The sequence below is a fragment of the Heptranchias perlo genome, chromosome 3 (genome assembly GCF_035084215.1).
Source record: "Heptranchias perlo isolate sHepPer1 chromosome 3, sHepPer1.hap1, whole genome shotgun sequence".
NCBI classification, from domain to species: Eukaryota; Metazoa; Chordata; class Chondrichthyes; order Hexanchiformes; family Hexanchidae; genus Heptranchias; species Heptranchias perlo.
Window position 1 is genome coordinate 130,627,741 of NC_090327.1, and position 19,126 is coordinate 130,646,866.

A 19,126-nucleotide genomic window follows, 5' to 3' on the forward strand; every position below is an offset into this window, starting at 1 on the left:
TGAATATATGCTGATGACAATAACTATAAAAAAGCATGAAATGATAAAGTAGAATTCTCTTCTCATGAAATTGAAGCACCAGTGGGAGTTAAAAATATTCTATCAAGTCCATTCCTCCGACAGGTCATGGCGTTGTGCCCATTTTTCGGGTGTAAAACGGGCACACGCTGCCAAATTTAGCAGTGGGCTGGCCCCCGCCCAAGCTACATGGGCATTCGTCGGGTCCATTTTTTTAGGTGTCCTGGACGGCCGCCTAAAACAGGCGTTAGGCTCCTTGCATATGTTCATAGGGGGCCTGACCCCTGTTGAAGGATCCTTGTGCCAAATTCAGCCACCCTGAGCGGAGCAGGCATGGGCCAGCCGTCCATGTGACCACCAACGGAAGGTAAGTTTTCTTCAATTTAAATCTTTAAAAAAAAAACTTCCTGTGCAGCCAGGAGGAGTATCTTCAGCTGCCTGTGGAGATGTGATAGGCACTGGCAGCTTGCACATGAAACGTTATTAATGCCCCAGGTCCAATTTTGGGCCTGCCTTGGTCCTCTCAGTTGGGGCACTCACTGTGGGAGCAGTGCTGAGTCTGGGCCCAAAAACAGGCCCAGGCAAATTTCTACCTCCATGTGTTTTTAAATTTGTTTTCAGGATGTGGCTAATGCTGGCAAGGCTGCATTTATTGCCTATCCCTACTTGTTTTGAGAAGGTGGTGGTGGGCCTTCTTGAACGACTTGAATTCTTGTGAATGGTGATTCCACAATGGTGTTAGGTAGTGAATTCCAGGATTTTGTAATAATGGAACAATTACTATCCTCCCCATCATTTATTAATAATATGTACAGTAAGCGCCTCGGAAAAGATTCCTGTAGAAATCCATCAGTTACAGCTGTCTTTTCTCAGCTATTTTTACCGTCTGCTTACTTTTGCCAAGCTTTCCATCTAATTAGCTAATTTACCACTATATCCATGACCATAAATCTTTTGTGAGCTTTATATGTGGAACTTCATTAAATGCCTTCTCAAAATCCAAATAGATTACATTGTTGTTTCTAAATCAATGCTGATTATCCCTTGTGGTCTTTGTGCTTTGTAGACAAACACTGCTAGCATCCCCTACGTTACTATTGAACATTTCCTCCACTACCTTTACTAAGCTTAATGGCCTATGTTTCCTGAATTCACCCCTTTCCCTTGTGAATGTCAATCAACGGGCAGTGCTTCTAAACTCCAAAAATATTGATCAAATCCTTAACATGTTTCATGAAGTTCAAGGGTGTATGTTGACTGGTCCAGCTGTCTTGTATATAACCCCTTCAGTTTCTGCATTATATATACCTTACTGATGTTCACATATGGACATATATTGATCCCTGAGCTAAAATGACTGTATGCAGAATTCGTCTAGAGTCTCTCTCTATGAAGACTGCTCTGGACAGGCAATTTGCTCCCAGGCCTCAGCCAGTGCCGTACTTTATCCAGATAGAAGATGTACAAGACTTGGCAAAGGTAATTGCCCTGATAGTTTCTCCTCACCCTTTGGGGATGTGCCTAGCCTCTGTCCAGTACCTTCCCTGGGTAGTACAGGCCAGTGCAGGGACATACTGGTCACAAATCCACATCCTAACTACATCATGTTGGAGTGCAAATGCAATCCTAGCCTCCAACACTCCACGATGTAGACTTTGGTACAACACTTGCCAACGAGTTCTCCACATGGTGAGCTCACAGTATCAGTTGTGCCGTCAGAGACAGATGTATAGCAGAACTCAAGCACATTCCCACATGGCGCGAGAGGGAAAAATTGGCAGGTTAGAATTGCTTTCTCAGACCTTCTGCCATCTGGATCAGGAGTGGCCTTGGCAGAGGGGAAAAATAAAATGTTTCGAAGTTAAAAAATATGTAGATATATTTAGTTTTGTTTGATTTTGAGGTCTAGTCTGAAATTTGCATTTAGTCATGCTGAGCCATGTTCCCAAAAATCAATCTCCATTTTTGTATCAATGGAGGCTGCAATTCTTTGACACAAATATTTGCAATTATTTAATGCAGTCTGGGATTGACTCCCCAGTTGGCATTCTGTAGTTTGATAAACAATTGGAATTTATTGCTCAATAAACTTGCCGTCATTTCATTCCTTTGTTAATCCTTCAATGCGGACCCCGGCATGTGTCAATTATATTAAGAGGTGCAAGAATGAAGAGGAAATGAGAGAGGCACACAGCAAAAGGTTGCGCCAAAGAAGAAGACCAAGTGGAGGTACCCTTCCACCAGAGTTTACAAAGCACCCCACTGCTTTGAGAATATATCAGAGAGATCTGCCTAAGGAGGCTACGGTTCAGTAAAGAGGCACTGCAGGAACTCTGGCCTATAAATTCGGCCGCGTAGTGGTAACCGGCCTATTAAGCACCAATAAGGCGGGCAGAAAGCACATTTCCGGCCGGAAGTGCGCCGCCCACCATTTTGGTGAAGGAAAATAGTATAAGAGGGGTCTAACGCCTGTTTGAGGCTTCCACTGCAAGATTGGTTTGCCCTGAGGCAGCTAGCACCAGCTGCACTTAGGAAAACCAAACCTTCGGACCGCCTGTTACGAACAAGGCAAGTTTTTGAAATATACTTACCCGAATGTGGAGCCAGGAGGACCAGGAGTGCCGCTCCCCACCACGATCGTCGCCAATCTCCCGACCCTGGGCCCTCACTTACCTGAGGGCTACTGCTATGCTAGCAGCGGCCCGATCTTGGTTTACTCTTTGCCAGCTGGCTGTTCGCACCACGCCGGATCCATTGAAATGAGGTCCGAGGCCCAATATCGGGAATGCCTCTTGCCTCACCTTATCCTGCACCCACCGCGTGCCCAAAAATTGGCGCGCCCGAAATTCAACCCATTTGTGTCCTAATGCAACCAGACCTCCAAGTACCTTCCTAAACAGCCACTACTCTCTCTGTCCAGGTGAAAGACACCACAGCCCGCAATTTCTGTGCAATACGGCCCTTTCAGGCTACAGGTGCTGATTTCTGCAATGTCACTCAATTTGCAGCCCATTGCTGTAAAAATCATGTGTATGTGCTTTTCAGCAGGGCCCCTTAATTTATATGCTTTGGAATGTCAGCCCAGGAAAAACATCAGGGGGCTATAAACTTTAATCGTGGAGCAGCATTGCACAGGGTGCAAGGGGCTATAGATGGTACCCATGTTGCAAGATTTTCTAAATCACAAAGGATTCCATTTCCTCGATGTATAGTTGGTACGTGACCAGCAGCATTAGACCTTCCATGCCCAGTTTTCAGGAAGCTATCGCAATGCCTTCATCCTTACCTTCCCTCTCCATTTTAGGGAGAAGTTGACGGGTCTGGCTGGCTCTACTGTGACAAGAGCTATCCCTTGCTGTCCTAGCTCACTATTCCAGCCTCTACCCACTCTGCTGATGTGGAGAAAAGGAATAACGAGGCTTTTGCCAGGACTTGTGGGGAGCATCATAGGCATTCTGAAGACATGCTTCCATTCCCTTAAAAAAAATTGGCAGGGCTGGGAGGGAGGGTGGGGGGAGAGTAATGCAGTACAAACCAGCCTGAGTCTATAAAATAGTTGTTGAGTGCTGTGTCCTGCATAACTTTGCCCTGATGATGGGTCTTTCAGTGGAGATCCTAGATGAGGAAGGGGACTGTATAGAGAGGTCTCAGCAATCACTTACATGTGCAGGTATCTAGGGGGCTGATTGAAAATTTCATGAGTCATAACCAGGAGTGAGGACAGCATCATAAAGGTGTACTCTTGCCACACCACTTGCGCTGGGTCCTGGATCTGCCTGGCCAATGATCTGCATGAGGGTAGACCTCATGGTGGCATTGAGATTGTGCAGACCATGAAAGATGGCACATCGAAGTTCTCTGAAGCAGGTTCCCATGATACAGTCCCCCATGACTCGAAGACTAATGATCAATGCCACCACATGAGATTCCGACCACCCCTGCCCCCCACCACCACCCCGCCTCCCCTGACTAAGATGTGGCAGACCTGCCTCACCTCAAATGGAACGACGCTGCGATTTCTGGCAGGGCCAACGCCTCAGCAAGATGGTGGCTGGGTGTCCCACCCGCTACACTTCCGACAAGGCAACTGTGCTCCCGGAATTTCAAGACTGAAGAGTTTAGCACTCAGGACGAGGCACCGTCTCCTCTGCTTGTCTTGTGAACTCTCCCACTGAACCACGCCATGGCTGGCAATTTCCTTGAAACTACACCAAAGGTGCGGCAGACGCCCCGTTTCCAGTAAGATTTCAATGTGAGCTGTTCAATCACCACCTTGCCTCACACTGCTTGATACAACTCCCTCATGATCTCCGTCAGCATTCTTATTTTTAATAAGGATTGCCATATTTCACAGGAATTCTCTGTGAACAGGCAGGAAAGCATCATACCCTGCTGCCCATATCCACCTCGCACCAAGTCCCGATCACTCATCACCCCTGTGCTCGCTGACCTACATTGGCTCTTGGTCCGGCAACACATTGATTTTAAAATTCTCATCCTTGTTTTCAAATCCCTCCATGGCCTCGCCCCTCCCTATCTCTGTAACCTCCTCCAGCCCTGCAACCCTCCGAGATCTCTGCGCTCCTCCAATTCTGGCCTCATCATCGCCCCACCATTGGCGGCTGTGCCTTCAGCTGCCTAGACCTTAAGGGAATTACCTCCCTGAGTCTATCCACCTCTCTACCTCTCTTCCTTTAAGATGCTCCTTAAAACCTACCTCTTTGACCAAGCTTTTGGTCACCTGTCCTAGTATCTCCTTATGTGGCTTGGGACGTTTTAATATGTTAAAGGCATTATATAAATGCAAGATGTTGCAGTTCTGTACTTATGTTTTTCATTTCTGAGTTTCAAGGTAGGAGTCAGCAAGGCTGGAAACTCATAAAATGACTAAGATTTACCGATAAACTTGAATTTTGCTGGCCATTTTCTGTGTTTTAGACCTGTGCCTTTGTGCAACTGATTAGATTCTAACATTGTGAAAGAGGAGGATATCAACAGAGTCAAAGAGACGAAGAAACTAAAAGGCACAAAAATAAAAGGAGACCAAGATGTGAAAGGAAGCAAAAATAAGTAAGGGAGGCAAATCTAGGGAATTGGAATTTGTCAAAATGTTGAAAAATTGTTACTTGTCAGCTAAATGGAATTCATTTTTCCTGTGCTTCCCTAATAAAAACATTTTTCTATACATATACATCTTGGATCTAACAGCTATTTACTTTTGTATTTTTCCTAGTACATTCCAATTGGTGTGTAAATGCTGAAAAATGTATCAAAAACCATCACCAAGCTGGAGGACCTTTTTGTAGTCCACAGGAAACGGTGATGAATTACGAAGAAAATAGTGGACAATTAATACAATACTGTGATCTCATTAAAAGATCGAGCTAATGCTCATCCGGACCCTTGGGATGAAATTACCTCTGGGAAATCACTCCAATATAACCATAATGATTTTATTTTATGTCCAGTGGAATTGAGAGGAGTTTTATTTCTGTGGATGTCACAGCAGCCAAGATGCTCAGTGTTGTTGCTGAATGATGGTATCCTCAATGAAGGAACAATGATTCTAAAATGATTACTGCAAGTTTGCCAAGTGATTGTCTGCAGTTGATAACCAGAAAATAACACAGTCAGTATATCATTATTTTAGCATCATTGCAAAATCACATGCTTGCCAATAACTGGTGCCAAATACTGTAGGAAATACTGTCAGCAACAATTTTTGTTTTGCAAGAAATTTATGCATTTGAGCACGGGGCCAATTCAGGGGTAAGTAAAATGATGACACCCTTGAAAGTACTGTATTACGAAATGGCTTTCTTGCAAAGAAGTTTTATTTTTTAACATTGGTGGAGAAGAGCTGCTGTTATTCTTGAAGAGGTTAAAAGCACTTGTCTCATGTCTCCGCAGTCACAGATTGTATACCGGTAGAGACCAAACTCATCACATGGTCATATGGGAGTGTGCCAGGATTCCCAGCCAGATTCTACTATCTGTTTCACACTGCCTTAGAGGACTCGTGCTGAGTTATAATTGCATTTGGAGCTGGCGCATTTGCAAATGGCTGACTTTGTTCTCAAATGAATCAGTTGCAAGCCAGTCGAGGAAAAAAATAAGAGGTCTGCAATATGGAAGGTGATCTCCACCAGCATTATGAAATTATGTTCATGCAGCAGACTTTATTTCTCATAATATTAACCATTATGCAGTTGAAACAGCTGTGTTGGCCAATGCTCTGTATATGGATAGCTGCAATATATTCCTGATAATTTGAAGTAGTTTAATTTTAATGACTAGACAATGCAAATTCAAATTGCACTGAAAAGCCTTGTTATATTCTTTTTATTCATTCTCGGGATGTGGGCGTCGCTGGCAAGCCTGGCATTTATTATCCACCCCTAGTTGCCTTGAGAAGGTGGTGGTGAGCCTTCTTCTTAAACCACTAGCTTCTTGATTTGAATTACTGGATAATTCCAAATTTTAGCACAAAAAATAACTTTGAATTATCAGGGCTAAATATACAGTTTATGGATGCAGAACCTTACTTCAGATAATACAGACTGGCAATGAATCACAATAGAATGACATCTGGTGACATCTAATCCAGAAATCAAATTATTGCCTGCAATTCATGGTCAGAGATTTGATAGTCTTCATAATGCATACAGAGTTTTCTTTTACATTATTGTTTTAATTCAGTCCCTTTTCCAAAAATCTTTACCACTGTTCTTGTGCATCCCCAATTTCCTTCGCCCTTCCGTTGGCGGCAGTATCTTTAGCTGCCTAGGCTCTAAGCACTGGAATTACCTCCCTAACCCTCTCCGCCTCTCTACCTCTTTGACCAAGCGTTTGGTCACCTGTGGCTTGGTGTCAAATTTTGTCTGATAACGCTCCTGTGAAGTGCCTCGGGACATTTTACTATGTTAAAGACACTATACAAACGCAAGTTGTTGTTGTTCGACACAAAATTCACTTTCTGTGAATTGAAATTTAACCTTATATGTGATAGTCTGTATAGAGCAAATAATTTACCCTTATACCACTGGACAATACACCAAAATGGCATAGGATTATCTCTATGAAAACCCATCAGACTGAAAGACCATGGGATTAAGTTTCAATTTCATCAGCTGGGTGGTAACCTGGCAGAGCGGATCGCCTGCCCTTTGTAGAACCTGCCCAATTTTCGTTCCATTGATGTAGATGCTACTTTGCTATCTTTTAAAATTAGGTATATTAACATTTAAATGTTTAAGCCCATCAAGTCTGTTTCTTCCACAGACTGTGCATTCTGATTTGTCATGGGTTCTACCTGCCCTATTTAATTATGATGTGGAAATGCTGGTGATGGACTGGGGTTGACAATTGTAAACAATTTTACAACACCAAGTTATAGTCCAGCAATTTTATTTTAAATTTAAAATAAATTTAAAATAAAATTGCTGGACTATAACTTGGTGTTGTAAAATTGTTTACTATTTAATTATCTTAGGGAGAGTTATGCAAGATTTCTATCTGACCTCAAAAGATAGTCAAATAAAACTCCACAATAATTAAATCATAGGAGTCAACACTATTTAAATCATAGGAGTCATTTTATTAATTTCCACTCCAGTACAGCGCTTGGCCTGTTAGGATCACACATTGGGAATTTGGGTGTGTGCTGCCCAAAAAATTTCCATCCATTAAATTAATGGACAGAAAATTGTGGGGGGACAGGTGCTTGAATTCCCAATATGTGTTACTTGGATAAAGTTCTGTGCCAGGAGTACAAATTTGTAAGATTGCTCTTTATGCCATTACTAAAACCTGCTTTCCACTTTATGACATTATCTCAGTCCCAGAAGCACAAGAAGCATCAAGTTCCACAGAGTATCTGATCATCTGTCTGCATTTAGATAATAGAGACAGATGACCAAATGCTATAATCTTCAATTCCATTCCCCGTCAAATATTTATTCAGCTTTTGCTTTTGAAGGAGTTAATTGGTTTTACCTCCAGTTTCTGCAGTAAATTCGATAGATTCTGTACTCTGTTGGGGAATATAAATCCCTTCTAATGTCTAACATTGTTTGAGGTTTGCTAAATCTGTACTTGTGCCCTACTTTTGTGCTCACAGACCAAGTTAAATAGCGTGCTTACATCTAATATTATCCGTGCCTCTCCGCATTTTAAAGATCGCATCCCCTAGCAATCTTCTTTTCTCCAATTAAAGTAAGCACCCATCAATGGAGGGTTCAATTTAGGGATACGGGCAGCCAAGTGGTTATAGTACTGGACTAACAACCGAAAGGTCTTGAGTTCATACCCCACCATGGCGAGTTGTGAAATAAATCTGGTAATTTGTGGGCTGGCACCTGAAAAATAACCATGAAAGTTGTCGGAATGACATAAAAACCAGACCGTTTCACTATTGTCCTTCAAGGAGGGACCTGCTGCCCCTACCTGGTGTGATCTACATGTAACTCCAGTCCCACACTATGCTAATGCCCTCAGGTCAACTAAGGATGGGCAATAAATGTTGCCTTGCTCATGTTGCCCATATCCAAAGAACTGATTAATAAAATAGATGCTGCAGCAATGAATAATTAAACTAAAGAAAGTGTCATGTCCACTACTGGAAGGTTGTCCTACTCTGCAGACCTATCATGCTAAGCTTCTCTCCTGAGAAACAAGGAACTTACATTTAAATAGAACCTTTCACATCCTCAAGACATTCCAAAGCATTTCACAACCAATGACATGCTTTTGTAATGTAGTCACTGTTTTAATGTAAGGAAATCTTGTTGCAATTATACAGGGCTTTGGTGAGACCACATCTGGAGTATTGTGTACAGTTTTGGTCTCCTTACCTGAGGAAGGAAATACTTGCCTTAGAGGGGGTGCAACGAAGATTCACTCGATTGATTCCTGGGATGAGAGGGTTGTCCTATGAGGAGACATTGAGTAGAATGGGTCTATATTCTCTGGAGTTTAGAAGAATGAGAGGTGATCTCATTGAAATGTATAAAATTCTTAGAGGACTTGACAGGGTAGATGCTGAGAGGCTGCTTCCCCTGCCTGGAGAGTCTAAAACTAGGGGTCATAGTCTCAGGATAAGGGATCAGCCATTTAGAATTGAGATGAGGAATAATTTATTCACTCAGAGGGTTGTGAAACTTTGGAATTCTCTACCCCAGAGGGCTGCGGATGCTCAGTTGTTGATAATATTCAAGACTGAGATCGATAAATTTTTGGACACTAAGGGAATCAAAGGATGTGGGGATCGGGCAGGTAAGTGGACTTGAGGTAGAAGATCGGCCATGATCTTAATGAATGGCGGAGCAGGCTCGAGGGGCTGTATAGCCTACTCTGGCTCCTATTTCTTACGTTCTTATGAAATGCAGAGCCAATTTGCTCACTGCAAGATCCCACAAATTTGAAAAAAAAAATTATCAAAGAGATAAATGACCAGATAATCTGTTTTGGTCGTGTTGGTTGAGGATAAATGTTGGCCAGGGTTAAATTAACTGAAATTTCCACAGACAAGGCCAATTGTATAACTTGATTGTCTCTATGGGGTAGATTTTACAGTTTTGAGTTTCTGGTGCAGTGCTTCACAAATCAGTGGCAGAAAAATGTACTAGATGCATTGACCTCTGCTCCCGAATTCCCGATATACACTCCCACAGCACAAAATTCTAGGCCAGGAATGATAATTCATAAAACATAACCCTATGATCCTAGTCTGTTCTGCTGTGAAATACTTTGTAGTTGAGAAAACAGCATTTTAATGATTTCACCTACTCTTCTCTCCTGAATGTGATGCAGTTCTATAAGCAGTGGCAGCCCACTAGTACTTTGCTGCAGTGGCTATTCTTTGTGTGTGAGGCCAAACAGCCAGCAGTAGCAGACTATTTTACTGTGTGGGGAATTACAGCCAAGCCAGTCCCGTCATCAGTCAGCATCCACACACATGCACATTCCACGAGGGGCTAGCGGATAAGGATCAGGAACTCTGGCTGATTTTTCCCCTCTCAAAACCAGAGAGACTGAGGCCTGTTATGGTACCCTCCCTGCTTCCCAGGCTGAGACTAGCTAACACAGCAGGTGCCAGGATTTGTATGGCTCAGTATTACACCGCATGGCATATTTACCTACTAAATCATTGGGTAAGCCTAAGATTTCAGTGCTTTAAGGAAGACCTCACTCTAAGGCTGTAAAATAGCCTCCCTGATAAAAAGATCCTACATTGGAATCGCAAACTTCCTGCAATTCCTTAATAATATTGTTAGAATTTAGCAGTCATTTTTTAAAAAATAGAAATATTTTTAATAGAATATTTAAAAATTAATGCTGGTCATGGACCAGTTGGGCCAAATGGCCTGTCTTTGTGCTGTAAATTTTATGTAATCGAGTCTATAGAGTAGATTATCCGTCTCTCATGAGATACCTCACACATTGCGAGTGTGCAACGGAAAATTGTGAACCCATTGCCTGTGACTTTTCCATCCATTGACATCAATGCACGGAAAATTGTGGGCAGAGAGCCATGATTTTCTGATGCACATTTGTGGCAGGTGGGGAACCTCACCGCTTGTAAGGACTTGAAAAATCTACCCTCATCAGTATATGAGCAACTTTAGAAAGGTCCAGAGGTCGGTAGATGGTCCAGTCAATAAGTGAACAGTGTGAGGTGACAACAGTATTAGGTTGGGTGCCAAAAAAAAATCATGCCTCGGTGCTCAGGAGCTCCCCAAACCTCAGGAACTGTGGTCCAGAATTTCCGCAGGGGTTGTCCCAATTTCTTGCCATAACTTCAGCTGAAGATTGGCGTGATTAGCTGGAAATGGCTGTTGACACCATTTCTACAGGGGTTTCACCAATCTCCTGCATTTGGTATAACAGGAAATCGGGATAACCCCCCCAAGGAAAATCATTGCCCGTGGGTATATGATGGATTGACTGGGACAAGTGCCCCTTTTTAAAAAATGGATTAAAAGGGTACATTTTGATAAGGAACATACTGGCAGATCTTTCACGGCATTGTTTGCGGTGAGTCAAAGTTTGCGCCGTTGTAAAAAGGGTGGGTAATGGGGGTGACAGTGTGAGAGGCATTTAATTGTTAACTCTGGAAGATATAACAGCAATTTGGGGTTTATTTTGGAAACAGTTTGCGAACCGCACCCAGCCTTAGAGCACAGGCCTTTGACATCCGTTTCCACACAAGCGCCTTTCGCAACCTCAGGACTTCCCAAAACGCTCTACAGCCAATGAAATACTTTTGAAGTATAGTCACTGTTGTAATGTACGAAACGCGGCAGCCAATTTGCGAATGGCAAGGTCCCACAAACAGCAATGTGATAATGACCAGATAATCTGTTTTTAGTGATGTTGGGTGAGGGATAAATATTGGCCAGGACTCCGGGGAGAACTCCCCTGCTCTTTTTGGAAATAGTGCCATGGGATCTTTTACAACCACCTGACAGGGCAGACAGGGCCTCGGTTTAACGTCTCATCCAAAAGAAGGATTAGCACCTGTTTTTCTTATGCATAGCGGCAGTTTTTCAGGTGCCATTTGCTAAACCCTGGAAAATCTCCCAGCATTGTTTTCCTTAGATAGGTTGGTAAATAAATATATTTTTTCCCTGAATAAATACATTTCCCCCTTGACATACTACAGTTACATAAGTAAATAAATCTATGCTTTATCTTTAGTGTTCATTTGTTTATGGTATGGGTTTCTACAGAGGTGGCCAAGAAATATATAAAATGTAAGAAAAGATTAAACTCTTTTCCTTCTTTCCTTCTTTACCCAATTTATATCTGCAATAGGACTTAAACAAACATGTTTAAATTCAAAACTGTTATTCAGGATTCCCCTCTAAATTTGAGTAACGATAAAGTCTTTCCAAAATTTCTATTATATTGATAATTTTTTCCTAGTTGTTTTTGAGTGCTGAGATAAACATAAATAAAAGAAATACAGCTGATGTAACCATTTATAAGTGGTCACTTTCTGACCAGTGGAGTTTGATTAGCAGTCATTAACAATTATTTGGCCTGACTTGCTGAGTATTTCCAGCATTTTCTGTTTTTATTAATAATTATCATGTCGTTAAAAGGGTACTTTGTTAATTACTAGACTTAACTTTCTGTGGTGAGTTTAATGGGCAATTAATGTGGAAGTGCAGCGACTTCATGAAACTGATAGGGCGGTTAAGTGCAAAATGCCATTTTTGTGACTCTAATGGGGTATCTCTTCCTCGCCATAAGTTGCTGGCCGATTTGCACATTACTAACGGTGTACGTCGTTTGCATGCTGTTATTTTTCAGCAGATTCCGGCCCGATTCATGGGCTTGTCTATGATGGCCTCCCATGAGTGAATAGCTTGCTGACTCTCACTGCCTACAGTCAGAAGTAAAGAGCACCATTTGGGTAAAGTACTGGAGGACTGTCAGGAACTTTAAAACCATATCATGGAATGGTCTTCGAGGGAAGAAAAAGGAACTATTTTTTTAGAAAGGAAGTTTTAGTGAAACAGGGTGGTAACACTGAAAAATTCTTTGATAAGCAAGTAAAATGCAGAACATGCAGAATTAACTGGGAGGAAGCACCATATCTCTGACATACATATGACTAAGAGTGATAATTACAAATAGGCTGTTTAAAAATAGCTAAGGGAACTGGGTGGTGCAGTAGGTTAGTACACTGTACTCTGGGACCTGGGCTTGAACCTGGCCCAGATCACATGTCAGTTTCTGGATTTGGTGCTCAGCCCTCCAACTGTACCTCTAATTCTTTCACATATCCCTTTCTGTCTTTTGCCTTGGCTGGATTTTTATTCATACAGTGCTAAGGAAGAATGGGGTAACTTCATGTTGCAATCAGATCAGCAGAGACTGGAAGAGTTGCAAAGGAAAAGGGTGGTAAGGGAGAAGAGGGTGTTTGGGAACAGGAAGTAGAGGGACAGAGAGATAAAAAATGGAAAATGACTGTATAGGGCAGAGAATAGACAGTAGAGTTGCTAACTTTCCAGGATTGTCCTGGAGTCTCCAAGAATTCAAGATTAATCTGTTGCAAGCAACCCAGGAGAAAAATCATAGGGGCATTAAAAAAAATTCTGTGTTTCTTTATTTTCTTTGAACACTTTTGTTTATTAGTTATAAAAATACTGGCAATGGGAAAACATCTGTTTGATTGGGTGGGGCAGTTGGAGGTGAGAGTTCATGTGCTGAAACCTCCAGGAATACGTAGGCAACCCTATGGAGAGGAATCTTGTGGAATGGAATTCAGGGAATTGAATCCAAGGAATGAGAGTTATTTCCTAATTGTTTTCTCTTTTTTACTTCCTTCTTACCCTCATTTCATTGTGAGTAAAGTATTGCAGAAATGTAGATGTGAGGAACCTGTGAGGAATGCTGATCTTTGTTGTAAATAAACTGCATAATTTATGCAATTATTTGCATTCCTTCTGTGGATAAAGGGTGTTCCTAATAGCATCATTTGATAACTACCATGTTGGATTACAAGCATTTGAATGTTGCTTTCAGATTTTCACAATCTCATCCCCAGCACGGAATGGTGAGTGCTGAGATCAGCAACAAAATTAACAACTCTGAAGCAGGTACAATTCTAAATATGATATATTTAGTACATCAAATACAACATCAACAACTTGCATTTATAAAGCATCTTTAACATAGTAAAATGTCCCAAGGCGCTTCACAGGAGCGATTTTCAAACAAAATTTGACACCGAGCCACATAAGGAGATATTAGGACAGGTGACCAAAAGCTTGATCAAAGAGATAGGTTTTAAGGAGCATCTTAAAGGAGATAGAAAGGCAGAGAGGTAGAAAGGCAGAGAGGTTTAGGGAGGGAATTCCAGAGTTTAGGGCCGAGGCAGCTGAAGGCACCACCACCAGTGGTGGAGTGATTAAAATTGGGGACATGCAAGAGCAAGAATTGGAGGAGCACAGAAATCTCGGAGGGGTGAGGCCATGGAGGGATTTGAACACAAGGATGAGAATTCTAAAATCGAGGAGCTCCTGGACAATGTAGGTCAGGGGTGATGGGTGAACAGGACTTGGTGCGAATTAGGATATGGGCAGCAGAGTGTTGGATGAGCTCAAGTTTATGGAGGGTGGAAGATGGGAGCCTGGCCAGGAGAGCATTGGAATAGTCAAGTCTAGAGGTAACAAAGGCATGGATGAGGGTTTCAGCTCAGATGAACTGAGGCAGGGGCAGAGATGGGCTATGTTACACAGGTGGAAGTAGGCGGTCTTGGTGATGGAGCAGATATGTGATCAGAAGCTCATCTCAGGATCAAATAGGACACCAAGGTTGCGAATGGTCTGGTTCAGCCTCAGACAGTGGCCAGGGAGAGAGATGGAGTCAGTGGCCAGGGAATGGAATTTGTGGTGGGGGCCAAAGACAATGGCTTCAGTCTTCCCAATATTTAGTTGGAGGAAAGTTTTGCTCATTGGTCAAGCAGTGTGACAAATCAGAGACAGGAGAGGTTGAGGGAGGTGGTGGTGAGGTAGAGCTGGATGTCATCAGCATACAGGTGGAACTTGACATTATGTTTTCGGATGATGATGCAGAGGGCAGCCTGTAAATGAGAAATAGGAGGGGGCCAAGGATAGATCCTTGGGAGACTCCAGAGGTAAACGGTGCGGGAGTGGGAAGAGAAGCCATTGCAGGTGATTCTGGATAGATAAGAATGGAACCAGGCGGGCGCAGTCCCACCCAGCTGGATGACGGAGGAAAGGTGTTGGAGGAGGATGGTGTGGTCAACTATGTCAAAGTCTGCAGAGAGGTCGAGAAGGATGAGAAGGAATAGTTTACCACAGTCACAGTCACATAGGATGTCACTTGTGACTTTGAGAAGGGCCGTTTCAGTACTGTGGCAGGGGCAGAAACCTGATTGGAGGGATTCAAACATGGAGTTGTGGGAAAGATAGGCATGGATTTGGGAGGCAACAGCAGATTCAAGGACTTTGGAGAGGAAAGGGAAGTTGGAGATGGGGTGGTAGTTTACAAGGACAGAGAGGTCAAGAATGGGTTTTTTGAGGAAGGGAGGTGATGATGGCAGACTTGAAGGTGAGGGGGACAGTACCTGAGGAGAAGAAACCGTTAATAATATCAGCTAACATGGGGGCCAGGAAGGGAAGTCGGGTGGTCAGCAGTTTGATGGGAATAGGGTCGAGGGAGCAGGAGGTGGGTCTCATGGACAAGATTAGCTCGGAGAGAGCATGAGGGGAGATAGGAGAGAAACCAGAGGTACAAGTTCAGGGTTAGGGCAGGGGGGAACCGTAGGGCAAGTTTGACTTGGTGGGCTAGGGGAAGGGAGGGAAGCAGCAGAGGCAGCTGAACAGATGGTCTCAATCTTAGTGATAAAGTAGTCCATGAGCTTCTTGCACTTGTTGTTGGAAGTGAGGGTGGAAGAAGCAGGGGAGAGGGGTTTAGAAAGACGGTTTGTAATGGAGAAGAGAAGCCGGGAGTTATCTTTACATTCCAGGATGATCCTGGAATAGTGACTAATATAGTCGGACTAAGATAAATTGTCGGGTCAGTGTAGCTTTACCCTACCTCTAACACTGTTGACACCTACTTTCCCAAAATAGAATATACTGTCGACATTTAAAATGATTCCATGCAAGTTCTGTATTTTACCTCAGAAATAATTCTGATTTCATCCTAATCATCTGAAGATGCTAATTGAACTTTAGTGGTCACAAACATTTTTCCCCTGATCTTCAGTGATGAAGGTATCCAATGGTTGTCGTTTCTTATTTTGTGAAACACATTCCATTGCAGTTGGCTTCAAAGATCTTTAAGCTGAAGCTTCTCAGTGTTCTGTCAGTAGGAGTGACGATCCGGATTCTTTCCCCTCAGTCTGGTTCAGTAAAAACTGAAGTCGAATACATTTTAAAGTTCAGCACAACTTTAATAGCAGGGTTCTTAGTCTGCAGCATGGATTTGGACTCCTGATAGAGTCCCTCTATGCTGGCAGAGCAAGAACAAAAACATACAGAAATCCACACGTTTTTATACAATCAATAGGGGTTGGAACATACTTAACGAGGGTCAACACCAATCATAAGCCGGGCACAGGTTGCCATGCGAGGTTACATTATTTCCGGCCAATCATAAATCGTCCATGTGCTGACCATGTTGCTGTTAGACATCAAAGGGTATACTTCCTCACCTTCCAACTTGGAATGTTCTTCCCTGTTCCTTCTGTTCCTTATCTCCCAACCTGGAATGTCTTTCAACTTTGGCTAAGCTCGTTACCTATATTGATCTGCCATAAACATGGAGACATTCAGACCAGTCCTTGACTCACATCAAAGACCTATCATTGATAAGACCATGCAAACCTGCTGACTACGCAAACATATGGCCCAGCAGGAGGCCAGGCCACCTGTACCAATCTCAGTTACTAACTAATTAACCCTTTCTAACCATTTTGCATTCTGCTTCTTTGCCACGTAGGCATTTTAATATTTTACCGAAAACTGACCACGTAGGGATTCTCAGGAGGATGGAGGAGGCAGGGGTACCGTGCGGTACGGTACTGAACCTCGCAGGTGGACAGCTTCAATTGGCAGTTTGTGGTGAGTTGCTGGATGTCATTTTTCTCCCTTTCCTTTTTCTCTCTGGGATACAGTCCCATAACCACCACACTCCCTCCCCAACTCGATCTGCTCCTGCCACTTCTGAATGCAGGGACTTTGTGTTTGGGTGTGGGTTCACAGGCACGGATTACCCTCTGGTACCTCACGCCTTCTGTTCATTCTTCATGTGTGAGTTTACATAGTGATTGTTGGCAGCAGCTTCAACCAACTGGGAATCCCAGCCAAACACTTTCACATCCCCTCGAGCCCATTTTCCAGCAGGAGTCGCTGAACAATAATCCCTTGTCTAGTCCAATCCACCGAGTCCAATTATAGCACCAGTATTACAGCCCTGGGTGAGACCGATGACTTAATAACCCACCACGCTCACTCATTAATATTGGCTGCTTGGGGTATCTTTGGCAACCAGCACCAATGGGACAGCAGCCAGCCACGGAGTCAACACCTTCAAGAGAGGAAGGATGGGGAGAAAACTGGCCAGAAGACCATTGCCCTTTTACCTCTAGAACCTAGATTCAAATTCCACCTGGAACTGGATTCAAACCCTGCCAGAGCTGATGGAATGAAAACCTCTGTTAGCTGAAGGAACTCACACATCTCCTCCATCACTAACACTGCCTCCAGGAACCTTAGTTTTCTGTGGCATGCCAAACATTTATTTTCCCTTCAACAACTCTTAACTCCTTATAAAACACAAGTCCATTTAAGACTTGAATCCTGCTCCCTTATCTGGCAAAGCTCCTCTAATACCTCTCATAGAGAATGCACAGAATGCAATGAAAAAGCTTGTTCCCTTACGTGTGATCCCTCTCTCCCCTCTAACTTCTCACTCCCCTTCCCAGCCTTTCTCGTCTCCATTTTATCGTTGCTTCTGAGTTGTAAGTATACCGTACTATCGTATGCTGTACCATAACATTTCTCTACTCTCAGCACCCTCACTGTGTTAAGATCAAGACTGTTTCTTACTTTATCTCATTCTTTCCCAGGACCTCAAAACTGTGGAACTCCTCAGTTCCCTCAATGTCTCCTCCTCCAATATTCAGGGTTTTAAAACACGAGCTTGGTGACACTAATCATTACTTCCTCATTTTCCTCATGTTCTCCTTTTCTTTTCTGATAGTTTCTACACTGTGGGACTTGGCCTTTTGCACTGGGATTCTCAATTAATAGAATAAAACACGTGCTTCCACTTTACTGGCCAACTATCAGTTTGCTGACCCAGCTTGAGTTTAAATTCGACTACTCACACGTACCTTCGTTCAATCAACAAGCTGTACTCCAACCTCTACCACCTAGAAGGACAAGAGCAGCAGGCACATGGGAACAACACCACCTGCACGTTCCCCTCCAACTCACACACCATCCCGACTTGGAAATATATCGCCATTCCTTCATCGTCGCTGGGTCAAAATCCTGGAACTCCCTTCCTAACAGCACTGTGGGAGAACTGTCACCACACGGACTGCAACGGTTTAAGAAGGCAGCTCACCACCACCTTCTCAAGGGCAATTAGGGATGGGCAATAAATGCCGGCCTCGCCAGCGACGCCCATATCCCATGAACGAATAAAAAAAAACATGGCATGATCATGGTCTATGACGTGTATTAGGAACAACCTATTGGGCCAAAAGGCAAACTACAAAAGAAGTCCTAAAAAAAAACTCGCTAATGGCTTGTTAATATGTGGAAGGGCCTGCTGCATTACAATGGAGAGAAATACATTCAGCATTCAAGGGAAAGTGAAAACAAACATGGTGGTTTCTACTCGGACCTGGCATTAGTTTTCGAACAAGCGATCAAGCTTTCTAAGTATCAGCAGGACCCTACCAGAAGCAGTATGGTGGATTTAGCAAGTGACGTTCCTGCTATTATTTGGCTCGATTCCTCCCTCGCCCTGCTGTCAGAAATGGCCCCCGCTGTCAGACTCAACCCCTGCTCCCTCGGGCACGATCTGCACTTTCAGACATAGCCCTTGCTCTGAAACCTAAACTCTGCTCTTAAGACATGGTCGTGCTCTGAGTCCTGGTGCCTGCTATAAGACTCAAATGCCCACATGCTGAGCATTATAAAGCATATATTTGACAAATTCTGCTGGAAGTACTCACAATGTAAATCAACTGGTTAGACAAATAAATTGTCACTGCCTACTTCCACAGTATACTGTCATATTTGGCACATTACACAGATTTATACAGTTCTTATGATTGAAGTGGAGGCCATGGCTCCCATGAATGGGTTGAATGTCAAGATCTCTGTTCAGGCATATATTGCAATAATATTAGGTTGCATTGCATTAATTATTGAAATACACAATATTATGCAAATCAAAGGCTTTGTACAGTTTTTCTCACCACTATTTTAATGGAGGTGTTAACCTGTACAGGTTATTGTGTGCATTAAAATAGTGGAGAAAGCAATTTGCTGTGAGTGCATTAAGCACTTGTATGATAACATAGCCACAATCATTTCAACCTTCATTAGGTATT

The 19,126-nt window shown here is 43.1% G+C and overlaps 1 long non-coding RNA gene across 1 annotated transcript; it reads left to right on the plus strand.

Moving 5' to 3' along the window:
* Nucleotides 1-252: 252 nt before the first annotated feature.
* Nucleotides 253-18,766, plus strand: LOC137307281 (uncharacterized). The gene is made up of 3 exons (XR_010959095.1): nt 253-385; nt 16,498-16,619; nt 17,761-18,766. It is a non-coding gene; the product is annotated as an uncharacterized lncRNA (long non-coding RNA).
* Nucleotides 18,767-19,126: the final 360 nt, after the last annotated feature.